This window comes from Corvus brachyrhynchos, unplaced genomic scaffold, assembly GCF_000691975.1.
Source record: "Corvus brachyrhynchos isolate BGI_N302 unplaced genomic scaffold, ASM69197v1 scaffold115, whole genome shotgun sequence".
Taxonomy (NCBI): domain Eukaryota; kingdom Metazoa; phylum Chordata; class Aves; order Passeriformes; family Corvidae; genus Corvus; species Corvus brachyrhynchos.
Genome location: NW_008239553.1, coordinates 22440980 through 22453143, shown reverse-complemented (window position 1 = coordinate 22453143; position 12164 = coordinate 22440980). Strand labels below are relative to the sequence as shown.

General features: G+C 39.4%; 1 long non-coding RNA gene across 2 annotated transcripts; it reads right to left on the bottom strand.

The window, feature by feature from the left end:
* Nucleotides 1-2439: 2439 nt before the first annotated feature.
* On the bottom strand, nt 2440-12158 carry LOC108448573. Of its 2 annotated transcripts, XR_001864513.1 has the most exons (4): nt 10222-12158; nt 9873-9899; nt 3876-3950; nt 2440-3739 (listed from the first exon to the last, which is right to left on the bottom strand). It is a non-coding gene; the product is annotated as an uncharacterized LOC108448573 (long non-coding RNA). The 2 variants fall into 2 exon arrangements; XR_001864512.1 differs by lacking the exons at nt 9873-9899; nt 10222-12158 and having other exon boundaries at nt 3876-6756.
* Nucleotides 12159-12164: the final 6 nt, after the last annotated feature.

Here is a 12164-nt window from a genome sequence, read left to right as displayed (position 1 = left end):
TATAAAGACAACAGAAAATCCAGAAGTAAAAATTGTCCCATTTGCATCAGTATTTTGAGGAAGGAGTGAGTTTTGTTTGAATCAGAACGGGCTTGAATCATGATTTTGATGTGGAACTATGCAAAATTCTGGGGTTTGCTGGGCTTTTGCTCTAAGCCACAAACAGGAGGTAACAGCTGCTTAGTGTTTTAATTTTGTATTCACAAGAATTGCAAACAAAGAACAAAAGAAACAGCTTATACAATGAACCTTTGTTCTTGATCTGTTTATGACTGTTAATTTCACTGTCATTTAGTCCTGCCAAGGGCTGATACACATAAAGTCAAGACAATAAATGCAACTCTTGTCTGTCTCCTCTCTTTATAGTTTCTTTTTGAAGGTATGTGCCAAGCAGATAGTGCTGCAAAAATGAGTGCGTGCTTTTTTCAGCAGAACTTATACATCACAGGTAACTGCAGTGCATTGTGCTCCATGCTCATCCAGCCATTATCATGCAGAAAACTGCAGGAATGACAATTAGGCTCAATTTCCTGCCTGGACATAGGCGGGACATCCTGAGACTATCCAATTTTAGACTTATGACATTAGGGCAATGAAGCAGAAGAGTCTTAGGCTATCATCCATACTGTGTAAGAGTCTCCCACCAGACTGTATAGATAGGGGTTTTTTAATGTTTATAATCTGCATATGCTCATAATCTAAAGATAATAAGAAAGTTGCCTGTCACTCTATAGAGCCATATCAAATCTTTTCATCTAAAGAACAGACATCACACATAGTGTTAGGCAAGCTGGAACACTAAAGCCCCAGTAATTTCAGTAACCTACATCTATGTCACTGGATAATAGCCACTTTTCATTTCTGATGCGAGTAGTAACAAGAAAATGTCAGTTTAAGAGATTTTTTTTTTCAAATGCATTCTTCTAAAATAAAAATGCTGTTTTCTCTTTTTGAAGGAAATTTTGTCTTTTCCATTTCAATGTCTTTTCCAGAAACCATTAATTTATACTTTTCAATATGCCCTAGATGGCATTCAAGCCTTTCTGAATCTAGTGGTAAAATTCCCACTGCTTTCAATGGGAGTAAGGATTTTCTTTTCTATGTACGCATATTTACACAGATGTTCTTAAGGCCACACACTTAAGTAGACCAGTTCAGTGCTCAAGTATCATTTTTCCAGAATCCCTGCTCACTCAGCCCCTTACCCTGCTTTTCAGACACAGAGGGTTGTTGTTTTAAGTGGCACAATCTACACGCAGGGAGACCCTGTGACATCAGACAGACGATCTATTGCTTAGGCACAGTAAGGATAACTGTAGAGGCCCAGAGAGTTTCCTTCCCCTTAAGGGTGGGTCATCACAATATTCTAGAAACCACACCCTGGAGTACAAACCAGGGTCAAATGAGTCACCTTAGAAAAAATGGCACTATAGCAAAAGAATGGTACATGGCTCTGAAATATTTGATTTTCTCCATTCAGGCTTCAGAATGAAGCCATTCCACCCAAGCCTGCTCACTCTTTGAATTCACCTAATGTCATCGCTGGAGCAATAAAATTTTACTCCTGGAAAGTTTAATTTTGTGCTTGCACGCCTGACTGTTTGAGATGTATTACACTCTGCAGGTAGCCGCTTGACACAGCCATGGGCTTCCACCCTCTGAGCAGGTAGCTGTGCCTAACAGAGGAGCCATGAAAGCAAGCAGTCTGAGCCAGGCACAGCTGTAGCCACAAACAGGCTTACTAGTGACCACTGGAATGGCCAGGAAATCTGGATGTGACAGGGGTATGACCAGCACCCCTTGATTTGTGGCAGCCCCTGAGCTTATTGCCCCTGGGCAGTGAGCAAAAGGGAGGCTGTGCATGGAGGGTGGTAACGCCTCAGGTCAACACAAGTTCAGGATTCCTGTAAGTCCATCTGCAAAACCTTAACTTGCAAACCTAGGGACCAGGACAGGGTATGCTGAGATGTGTCACGTCTTCCAGATGCTCTGGTGCCCTCACAGCCCCAAAACCCACTTCCATCAGCCTCCTTTGTATCTTTTGCCCAGAACTCTGGAGCACAGAGATAGATCCAGATTGGCAAACTGCTTCTCTTGGGGATTTTGCTCCTGAGCAGGTGGTGCACTACTGGTCCCAGCCATGTAAAGGACAATTCTGAATACTCTGAATGCCTCTCTTCTCTCTCTCTCTTTACCTATTACTGGAATGACAGAACCTGAAGTGAAGACTTGGCTGGGAGGGTGTGTTTTCAGTCTGCTCTAGGTTTTTTCACATGAGATGTCTATCAGTGACACAGCTGTGTTTCCTTGGACACTGTGTAATTTGAGGGTCTGCACAAAATGCACTGCAAAAAATAACTTATTTTTACTTTCTAACATGATGAAGAAGGCATAAATCTGTAGAAACTTACACCATGAACTGAGTACCAGAATATCAAATGAAGAAAGAGGATTGCAAACTCATTTATTTTGCCGTTCCATTTCCAGCATCATGTGAATTAGGGCTACAAGTTTCACATTGGTATTCAGGAGGTCATTTGTCACACACAGAGAAATAAATTAGAGGGAACATTAATGGTGACAAGCATACAAGACTACTGAACAGCAGAAGCATTTCAATCCTGTTGGGAATGACAAGCAAATTTTTACAGACCTCTGGTCCAGTTGCCATAAATCCAACATATCAGTAATGAATGCATTCAAGCACACCTCTGAACTGTCATTGCATAGATTCTTGTATTAATATGTGTGACTATACAGGTCTAAATTTAAAGTCTAAAGTTAAAGGTCTACATAAAGCCTACTTTTCAAGGAAGCATGTTTCATATAACATTTTCTTGAGTTAGAAAGAAGCCTTTTAAATTATTTTAAGATTCCCTAATCCTGTTTAATGTATTTTTCTGAGAGAAAAGGAAAATCTCATGGCTGTTACAGACTTTTCTTGTGCTTATGGCATAGTCCCTTCACATTAAAAAACAAAAAGGAAAAAAAAAAAGAGAAAGAAACTTGTGTATGTTGCACGAACAATTACAATAAAACTAGTAAAATCTTTACACTGTCAGAAGGACAGGATAAATTCTCTCTGTAGTGACTCATATGACCAGTGTGGCAAGAGGATTCAGAGTCTAAAGGTTTATTTCATCTTCTCTCTCCCTTGCTTCTCTCCCATCAAAGGAGTCTGGCTAAATCAAAAACACCGATGCAGCACCATTCCTGTTTCTCTGGAAATGTTATCCATCGTGAGCAGTGACTTGAAGTCACAATTACTTGGGAATCTTTATTAAAACATAGTGTTGAGATTTTAGCTAAGATTAACTACATTCAGTCCCCTAAGTTTTCTCACACTGACATGGAAACTCTTTGGGAATTACTGGAGTAAGTAATTTTTTACTTTTTTTCATTAATATTGAAATGCTGAAGAATACAAATCCCCTTTTTTGTACACTGGTATAAAGCATGGGTAAGACTGAAACTAGTACATTTAAATAAGTGGATGATTCTCACTGGTTTTATAGCAGCAAACATTGCCACCTTGGTCCTGATGCAGCAAGAGACGAACAGAGAACATTTCAGCAAAAGACCGGTTTCTCTAGATAGTTCTGTAAGAGCTCTTTCCTTTGGAATACAGATTGAACATTGCAGACAGGCCTCAATTTAGTATTGACTTCAAAGGAAAAATCTGTGACAAATGTCCCATGTTTCCAGCTTGTTTGAAGATGGAGACATACTGACACCCTTCCTGTCAAGGAAGAAGGAAAGAAAAGAAAAAATCTCCATTGGTTGCTTTCCAATACATCAGAAAACTGGTATGTAGTCAGTCTCTCTAAATAAGAAAAAGGAAAAAAGTAAGACAGCTCAGTGATTAATATGCTTACTTGAATGTCAGAGATGTATGTTCAAATCCTTCTTCTGTCAGACGGTGGAGCAGGGATGTGAAGCAAAACCCTGTGCTTGAGGAGAAGATCAGTCAATCTTAGCTGGGTTTCTGCATCTGTCTCTCCTGACAATTTTTTTTTTCAGTGGATATAAAATACAGAAATAATCACTGCAGCAGAAGTAACTCTGCTTTGTCATGAAAAATGCCTTAACCTTCAGGCTACAGGATTTCCTTTCTCTGTCCTTTTGTGATCTGACTGCATTTTGTGCAAGGCTTTATGTATTAGGCGAATTAAGCTGATTTTATTCATCTGAGATCAAAGAATAAGCATTATACAGAAGGGACAATTCTTGTCAAGTGTAAAGTCAAGCTGCATGTGTCTAATGGGAAAAATGTAAAGTAATTTACAGGAAGGAAAACTAGTGTGTTGGGGAGATGCCTCCAGAGGGTTAAATCACGGCATAGCAGAGGCTTTGAAGACCCAGTCTTTAATTGGAAGTTGGAGCATGATGCCTAAAATCCTTTATAAATGCAGTTGGGTACTCTCAGGGTAAAATATGAAGGCCAGTCATAAAATAAATGGGGTGGAAATTCAGTGTAGAGCAAGTCCATTGACTTCAATCCTTTCCTCCACCTCTGCATGTGAGGGCACAGGTGCAGTCCCACGAACCTGCCACCTCACCCTTATGCAGTGTCCTTGTACCTGACCTCTCCTCCCATGTCTTTGGCACGCCCAGACTGCCCTGAAGGATCAGGCATAAGCAGAACGTGCTCTGCCAAATAAGAACACTTTATTTGTAGCTGACACACAGGAACTATTGTTCTTGGGTTGTTTATGCTTTATTCCCTCTGGCATCTGCTAATATATTCTTGGTCTGATTCTTATCTCTTACTGACACACATCAGAAGCATTTCTAAACCTCTGGGCGGAGAAGGGTTTGACATTTCTAGTTCAGATCAATATCACATCAGCAGAGATGAGTCAAACACTTGCAGCTCTCATTCCTGTATTATTTATCCACATTCAATTGTCTCTCACCTCTTATTGACCTTTTCTATTCAACTAATATGAAACCAAGGACCTTTGAACCGAAGTGCCAAGTGGTGCAGCTGGATTGCAGACTATCTATTGTCCCGAGTAATGGGCAGCTAAAGCAACAACTTTTCACTGCTCATTCGTGCCTTACCTGGGAAAATGCTGCTGAACGTGAACCAACCTCCCCGGTAACTTGGCCTGTTGGTAGAGCTCATCGGTACCTAAACTAGATTCCTGCAGACCCTAACCTATCCCCCTACATTACAGTGTGTCTGGTGAGCACCAAGCACAAATTACTGTCACTGTGTTTTCATACCACATAGAAGTAGACAAAGTGTATGATGGCTGAAATCTGAAACCAGCAGAGCAGTGATAACAGTCCCTCCCTTCACAGACAATCCCTGAACCCTGGTGATCTTCAAGGGCAGCCTGTGGCTGGTATCACTCTAAATGACGCCAGGAAATGAGGCCACTTTTTGTTTTCACATCCTATTATTCATGGCTTGTTTTAGATATGATTATATGGATTCTAGGGTTGTTTTTTGTCTTCAGCTAAACAGTAGTTAGGGCTTTACTTTATCATATGAATAGATGCATGTCTTTCTCAAGGGTTCCCAGAATATTAGGGGAAGAATAACCACAAGTGTCCAGAATTGGGCAGAATGGGCATACACATACCCACTGGGTACACAGTTTGCAGATGAGCACTTTTCCTTTCACAAACACACACCTACCACCGAACAGATTAATGACAGGCTCAGGTGGGACTCAATCTACACAGATCTACAGGAGACACAGGGTGTTCACGTGTTTTCTGCAGCCCTGAGATACTCATATGTGCAGTACAAGAATGGTATCATTGCTGCTACTGTATGATATAATTTAATAGAAATAATAAGTCAATTAAACCAGGGCCTGGTACACAATCATAATACATAATTTGTATTATGGCACACAACCATAATACAAAAATTAAAAAACTATATTAATATAACAGAACCTACTCGTGGATGAAAATGTAGATCAAGTCTACCTTGTGAATGTGTAATTGCTAATGTATGGAATATGTGACTGTGTTCTGAAATGAGCGTTCTTTGATGCTTTTAGTGTTGGTAAACCTCAATCCTTGAAAAATAACATTCTCATATGTCATAACAGAGATATCTGTTTCATTTAAATTGGGAAAAACTGTCAGAGATGCAAGGATTTTAACCTTCACATGAAAGAAATGCAGGTAAGACACATCCACTACTTAGACCATGAATAATTTCTAAAAAATAAAGTTGAGATATGAATTTAATTTTCCTATTTTAATTAGACACAAAGTAACACCCCAGTCCTAAATATTCCACATCCTGGTGTGTGGGAAGTCCAAAGTAAGACACTAATTTTTTTTCTTGAGCCTATCTGCATTCAAAATGCACTTCCTCCAGAGCACATAAAGAACTCCCTTGTCTTTATTTCCTGTAAAATTTCAGGCTCCTAGGTACCATCTGATGAGTATACAACCATTTAGGATAGCAAGAGTAAGTACCGCTGAACACACATTTAACACACAAGTGCAAAGGACGGCACTGTTGGCCTTTTTACTATGATAAACAGGAAAGGAAAAAAGCCATGTGCCATACAGCAAGATCCTCTTCTCCCTCTTCAACAGTATACAGATACTCTGTTTCTATGTCTTGCAAGCAAAAAATGAGGAACATTTAAAACAGATTTTCTTGAGAAGGAAATGCTTTAAGAATTGCCGTTATTTAAAAAGGGAAAGGAGGAAAATGCATCAGTTAAGTGAACTAAAGCCTTTTTAGTCTGTCTAGTCTCACAAAAAGAATGACAATAAATATTTCCATAAAAGGTATGTTTACCTCCCATAATCTCCATGACAACAATTATTTCACTGGGCTCAGAATTTTCTTCCTTCCTTTTATTTTTTTCATCTTGAATTAGCTGCTTGTGTAGACAAGCATCTGCTGCCTCTCCATCTCACAGCTGCTCCTTCTTGCTTTTATTCTTACTAGTCTGTATCCCTTACCCATTTTCAAGCAAATACTACAAGACTCTCTCTGAAATGGTCAATCTGGGCAAAAGGCCAGGAAGTGAAATCAACTCTTTACCAATGGATTTCCTTCTATTTTACTTTATTTCCCTAGGAAATTTTGTCTCATACCAAAAAGCCTTCCAGTAGTAGAAGTTTGTTGTAGAATTACAATATTATAGGAAGTTACTATAAATGTGGGTGTTTCTCACTTCAAATGGAAATTCACTGATTTCCAAAAATGCTTTTACTTAGGTCAAAATCTGATAAAATACCAGAAACCTGCAATAGGATTGGGGGTAGATATGAATTAGTCTCTCATTCTTCTCTTCTGTTTGCTTTTTTTCTAGGATGAGAGGACATCAGAACTCAACACTTTTACAGGCCTCCAAAACATATGGTTTACATTGGCTACTGATAGTACTTTTGTGGACCAGGAAGTAAATTGCATAAAGGTGGTGTTGAACTTACGACAGAAATGCTTTTTAAGGACATCCTTCGAGCCACAAAGCAGCTTCAAGGCTGCGAACATCCCTCAGGACACAGTGCATCTCCTGCAGCTGCCTGAAAGAACATGCTTGAAGACCCATGTGCTGACTTTATGTGGTAATTGCCTCTCACTTTGGCTGTGGCTGTCCTTTGCTCTGTGCTCACAGCCCTGCACCACCTGGCATCAGGCTGCTGTGGGGGCTCTCCTCTCCTCTCTCCTCTTCATATATAATCAGATATTGAAATACAGGCATAAACAAAAAACACAACTGAAAGCTCTGATTTTGCAGTATGCAGACACTTCACATGGACCTATAAGATATGCCAAACCAGTCAAAGCTCTGACCGCTTCTGGGTGTCTATTATTCAATGTATGGAGAAAAGAGAAGATGATGAAGGGTGGTTTGATACCACGATGCATTTCAGGGCTTTTGCTATTTTTGACGTTGTTTGCTGCAAAATAGAGCATATGGCCATACCTGCCTCTAGTTCTTGTGGACCCCCTCATGCCGATGTATATTCAACACAAAGGGGCTCATATGGGGCAACCAGACAGTGCTACATAATACAGGAGATGTGAAGAATTTTGAGGCTGGGATGGAACTAGTATGAATTATCCAGTCAACAAAAGGAAGGGAGTGAGCTAGAGTGAGAATAAAAATTATTTATACTCTACGGTATTTTTGGAAAAGATTTAGTGTGTTTAATTTGAGAGTTCTGGAGATCATTTCCCCTAGCTAATTACAGAATTGGAATCTTCCTTAATAACTCATTGAAGATTAGTGGAAGTGTTAACAGAATACATTATTTTCTTGCATACTTAGCAATGGAAACATGAACATATAAACTGATCAGGCTTTAAGGGGAACATATGCATATGGGGTAATGCTACAGCCGCATCAATGCAGTTCATCTACTAAATGTCCCCTTAGCAGGTCAGGATTAGTTATATTTTATGTCCATGTCATAAATGTAACAGATATACCACTGTGTTCACACCAGCAGTTAAATATCATTCCTTGTTACTAAGTCCCATAGCTACGTGATAATGTCATTGGAAATTATTATTATTATAGTAGACAGGGACTTGCATGACCCCTGCTGGGTTGTCTTTTCCAAACTCTGTAACTGAACCTTGTAATCTACAAAGACCTTTTGAGAGATGAATAATTAAATTCTTACGATCACGCAATTTGCTACAATACGGCAGAAATTCCTATTTTCGTTTCCTATCCTGTTCCCTGGAAAAGTAACAAAAGCATGCTGGATTCCCCCTGGCATTTTTACTCCTTGTTGCAAGTTGTGTGACTGAATACAGAGAAATTAATAAGAAATCTTGTCACACTGTTGAAATGAGACAGTTCTCATTGACTTCAAGAGAGTCTTTTAAAACTTCGGTATTTTCTTAAAGAATAATATAACTGTTTAGTGAGAAAATACTTTGTCTAAACACAAGTTAGATGCGAAATGTAGGGCTGCCTTATTTGATAAACCATATATATATATTTATATATTATACCACAATATACCATACATATATTTATATAATATATTGTTTCATGAAGCACTTAGTGACAAAAGGAGGATTTAGCGCATAATTTTTGAGGCACACTGCCAAGTGACAGCAATTCTCAATTCAGCAATTGTTTAAAATACCTGTTTACATTGGGTTATTTAAATTATTACCTATAATTTAGCAAAATACTGAAAGATGGGGAGTAAGTTTTGACTTTACCCACAAAAAATTCAGCAGAAAGATGTCTGGATCCAGTAGAGATCCTAGTTGGGACCAGAGGGAAGGGGAGAGCTCATAGGGACTGTACAGCCTGACCACAGCCAACTGGTGTAAACTCCGTGAGGCTGCACCAAGCTAAAAGGCTGCAGCTGTGCAAACAGGCAGTGCTGCCAGAATATAGATCTTCCTTCCTTGCTGCCTCTCCATAGTTTCCAACTCCAAATAAATCTGTATCATGCAACAAACCGCAATATGATATTTTACCTGTACAGGCCAGGTGATAAATGGCCTTGCACATCAGCAGCCCTCCTTTACATTAGCAGAAAAGATAGCTGCTTCTATATGTTAGATACTGTCTCCAGGTTTTGTGGCATAATGGGGTAGACAGATCTATTTCCAGACATTTTCCTGTATTCCCTTTGGGAAAGAGAAATTTACGCTCCTTATGCTCTACACATTTTAGTTTGACATGATCATTTTACTTGTCCCCTTTGAAGCAAGGCAGATCTTTTTCACTGCATCATCCATCTACCTCCGAGAAGTAAAATATGGCTCTTAGCAAGATCAGGATACTGTATCCCTCAACAAGACTAATACTAATGAAAATACACCCCCTTAGGCCCTAGCAGTAGCAAAGTATGTGCTGATATAAGGATGACATATTTCCTGGTTAGTTGCAAAAAGAATAGTTGTAATTTACCTTATAAAAATACAAAAGGAATCCACCCTAAAAGAGAAAAGTAGTTTTATTAATTCAGCACTCCTCTCACAACTCCTTAGTAAAAATGTACATATTATTATAAGATAGATACAGTTACATGATGAAATAAAAAAATCCCAATGGCTCTTAATAAAAATACCATTAAAGCAAGCCACTGTTTTTTCAAGTGCTAAGATCTTACAGGAAAAAGACTAAGGAATGACTACACCTAAATAAGGCTTTTACTATTGACAGCAAAAGCTACATTACAGCTTATATATTCATCAGTTATAACATCCACATTTGTGTAATAAAGACTTCTTTATATGTAGAAGTTTCGTTGCCTCACCTGTGGACTGGTACCAGCATTTGTGTGGGAGTAGCTAATCCTCTCTTTCAAAAAGGACTTCTTCAGGAAAAACCTCATGAAGACGCTTCATGAGTGATTTCTTATTTATATAAATGAAAGAACTAGAAACAACAATTAAAAAAAGAGGAAGAGCTGTTTTCTGGAGATCAAGCAGACCTGTTATTTTTAAATATTTTGCAGGACTCCTAGAGGCAGCAGTAGGACAGAAGAGCAGATATACAGGTAGGTCGAGTAGACGTACAGCAACTGCCTCTATTTACAGCTGACAAAAGCCTTCAGTTTTGGCACACAGTGTTTTCATCTTTCTGTGCAGTACAAGTTCCTCCGATGAGATTGGACTGCCCAGGGCACTGGTGGCTAACCTGTTTTTCTGAACTGGTTTGCCAGTTTGCTGGTTCAAATACAGCCTAGGAAATTAAAGTCATGGCCTGTGTGAAATGAGCCGGTAATAACCATCAATTACCTGGTAGAGAGGAAAGCCCAGATAGCTCAAATCATGCCCTTGGCTAATAGCTGAGAAGAGAAGCAAGGGAGCAAATGTTTTCATGGACTGAGCTGCATTCTCCTCCTCAGGGACAGAGTCTTAGCTTTGAAGAATAACATGAAAATTTTGGGGCTTCTAGATTATCCCTTCTATTTATAAAGTTTATCTTCTATTCAGCTATAATAAACAAACTCAATTTTGAAAGAGAAAACAAAGTGAAGCTGTAGGATTCCAGTGGAATATTAGGCAAAGCCTTGTAAGCATTCCTCAGTAAGATAGCAATAGCAAAGCTGTAGCAACCTCTCTTCTCTCTCAAACCTATCAATCAGATTTGGGGAAAATGGCTCAAGATACTAACTTGACAAGTATGTGCAGAAGCATAGCTTTTGTACATCATAAAAAAAAAACCCCAGGGGGCTAAAGGAACAATTCATTTAGTTTGGGTACATTTAAAGCTAGATCCAGTGAAGAACTAGGGGTCTGAACAGCAGGTGATAAAGCTTCCTGATGCAAAATGAATTTCATCTTTCTGGCTTAAAATGCAGGCAGGCAGTGAGAATCTCCATGTACTGACCCATACAGGCAGGTGGCTCGATGCCTCTGCCCTGATGCACCATGGAGAAGAAGGAATGCAGGAGTGACAATTCCAGTAGGCAGCAGAGCTCTGAATACACAGCTGCTACAACACTGTAGACTTTGACTTCGGTGGTGTTAGCACCTCGACACCTTGATTAACTAAAAATCTGACTTCATCTAGAATTAAAGCAACAAGTTCTTGTTTTGTTATGAAAATCTATTTTCCATAAAACCAAGCCTATTGGTACACAAATGGATTGCAATTACTGAGAAACCTTATGTTTTAAAAACCTCAGATCAATTATTTATTTTCTGCTCTTTTCTCATATTTTTTTTTCCCTCCATGGTATTCAAATACTAGAAATTTGTATTATTTTTTATTCACAAAACCAAAAATACTGACATGGGTTTTTCCAAAGTAAAATCTGGAAAACAAAATGCACATATGTGTGCTGTATCTGAATGTACATGTCAGGTAACAGCACACAGAAATAACAGGAGTATGAAAACGAGCAACATGGGGACTGCATTCGGAGGAACAGTTGCAGTGGATCAGTTAAACTCATTCAAGAACAGTGACTGAAGTCAACGCAGGCACCTGATGTATGATGCATTTAGGCCAGCCTGCTGGAAAACCGCGAACTGAATCAGTTTTTGTGAGTGTTAAATCGCCCCTTGTATCGGGAGCTAGGGGGTTGATTGCACAGCCTCACCTAACCAAGAAACCCCCATCCTTCAAGGAAGACATAACTGAAGCTGGACCAGTTTTTTCCGGAAAGCGCTAAGCAACAAGCTAACAAGACGGGCCCGGGCATCTCGGGCACACGGGCCTGACACAGGGCCCGTAACCCCGGTCCCAGAG